Source organism: Rhagoletis pomonella, unplaced genomic scaffold (genome assembly GCF_013731165.1).
Source record: "Rhagoletis pomonella isolate Grant_MI unplaced genomic scaffold, Rhpom_1.0 Rhpom_scaffold_00001, whole genome shotgun sequence".
Classification (NCBI taxonomy): domain Eukaryota; kingdom Metazoa; phylum Arthropoda; class Insecta; order Diptera; family Tephritidae; genus Rhagoletis; species Rhagoletis pomonella.
The window spans coordinates 27819815-27822425 of record NW_023458555.1 but is presented as its reverse complement, the minus strand read 5'-3'; positions in this window follow the sequence as shown (position 1 = coordinate 27822425).

Sequence of the window (2611 nt, the reverse complement as noted above, 5' to 3'; positions counted from 1 at the left end):
GTGATAACATATGTTCATATATGCACATACGAGTACTCAATGATTGCATTAATGCAGTAGGAAATCAACACATTCATATCCGTTTTAATTTGTGCTTTCACTTCTTCATTATATTTTTTACTTTTCCATTTCAATTCCTCTGTTGACTTTTTCATAAATGTTTGTGTTGATATAAAACCACAAACGTTTGTAAGTGAGAGTACATGAGTGTGCACTAGGATTAATCGAACACCAAAACCGGGTTTTGAGTTAGTCGAAAATTTTAAATTTGAAAAAAAACCGGTTCTCGGTTTTCTAATTAAGAACAGCTCGGATCAAAAGGTTTTATTTTTCGCAGTTTTTATACTTGTATAGTGAAAATGATTATGTTGGCGTGAACAAAAAATGCGATAAAACTATCAACAGCAATGAGTCATTACTAATGATAGCTTTTATTTAGAAAAGAGTAAAGCAAAACAAGTTCAAAGGTTTTTTTAGAGCAAAAGTCAAAAAAAAAAAAAGTCAGTGCAAAATTCTTCTTTGGTCTTATTTTAACTTTTTTTTAATAATCTATTGCATTTATTCTGCCTTTTTCTGATTGGAATAGTGCTCTTGTCGCCGTAGCAGAGTGTTTAAATGTACCTAGTGCCACTCGCGAGGTCCATTGTTCAATTTAGGCAATGGCAAACAAACATCAAGAAGCAGAATATGAATTAGGGGAGAAGCTCGGCTAAATGCGTGGAAAACGTTTAAGCGCCAAACATTAATTTATTGGGATCAAGTATCATATCATCCCCAATAACTAATGATATGATTTTAGAACTATTTAGGGGTTTTCCTTAAACTGGAGAAAGCTTTGAAAGCTTCCAAAAAATTAAAACTTTTACTAAGAGGTCAAGATTTGTATGAAATGAAAAATAACGGCATGTTCCATAAAAAGACCTGTTTATTCTGTATGCAAAAAATAAAGATTACAAAAAAACCGCCTAAATATATTCAAAAAAAAAAACCGGTGGAAACCAAGTAAATTACCCTAGTGTGCACGCTTGCATAACAAGTCATTCATTACGTTTGCCAACGGTAGGGAATTGTGTGTCAGCTTAAAAAAAACACACACCCACATACAATGTATGTCATGCATATGTTAAAATGTGCTGCCAATAAATTAAATCCCATAAACTACATGCAGAGTAAATATTCGAATGAATATTCTACTTTAAAATGACTCGTTTAAGCACGAGTATATAATGTACAGTGGCGGTCAAAAGTGGATAAATGGTGTTTTGTATTTAATATTTACAATGTTTCCCAAGCTATAATTTTTTCGATATTTTTTTATAAAAACGTGGTTCATGCTTTAACAAAAACCACACACACACACACTTTCACACTTTATACAGAATTTAGAAAAAATCCACAAATGTTTATCTAATGTCGTTTTAATTTCTTCTAAAAAAGATTACCTTCTCTTTGCCCTCTACGTACAAATACTAAGATGAGGCCAATGAGAAGGCAGCATTTGTTGTAGAATCGAAAACGCAATAAATTTCGAGCTTTTCAACCAAAGTTTTTTTAAGTTTTTCGGGTATGCAGTTTTGTTGACGGCGTTTTAAACTTTTTTCCATATGAACATGAATTTTTTGTGGAAGAATATGCGCAAGACCTTTTGCGAAAAATTAAAAAAAAATTCAATACCAGTTTTTCTAAATTTCGGTATTTACATATATGAAAAAAAACCGAAAAAGCTGTCACCAAAAAAAAAAAAATTAAAAATCAATGCGATTTTTCAGCCGCTCAAAACTTGCACTAATTTTACTAAAATTTTATGGTTCTGTTAACTGCATACCCAAAATTTAGATAAAAATTTGTGGAATAAAAATTTGTGGAAATTCTCTATAAAGTTTGAAAGAATGATTTGTATGGTTTTTGCTAAGGCATGAACTATATTTTTACGAAAAATATCAAAAAAATTTAGGTTGAAAAATATTGTAAATATTAAAAACGAAACACCATTCATCCATTTTCCACCGCCACTGTATGTATGTCCACACACTTTCCAGCATCGTACTATAGGCCAGAAACCAAAACATGCGGCAAAAATTATCTACAGTTGAGTTAGCCTCATCAAATTTTGCATGCAGATTACCACTGGAATCACAAGTGGTCCTTAGGCTCCCATATTAAGAGGCCTTATAGAAAAAAATTTGAAAACATAAAGGAGGGTTTCGTGAGAAAACGCCTCCTCCCTTCTTACCGTCGATTTTCGAGCCAACTGATCAGATGTCAATACTGTTCACTCCCCCTTGCTTGGGCTTATTGTACTAAAATTGATTTCCGGGACCGTTATCGAAGCACAACGGTCTGTACTATTCGGAATTTGGAAAAATTTATTTAATATACAATAGTATGTATCCCTGGCGTGGTTCCGAGTGCACCGCTTATGCAGACCACACTGGAACTTTGCACCTTGGTGAAGCAATAGCAAACCTACGAGAATAAATACTTCAGCCATGAAAGAAATTTTCATAAAAAATAGTTTTCATCTTTCTCCTCCATTTATGTAAACAAATCAAGACTTTGGGCCATCAAATAGAGGAGAATCTTGTTAAGACACCTAACCAAAAGTTGAGTG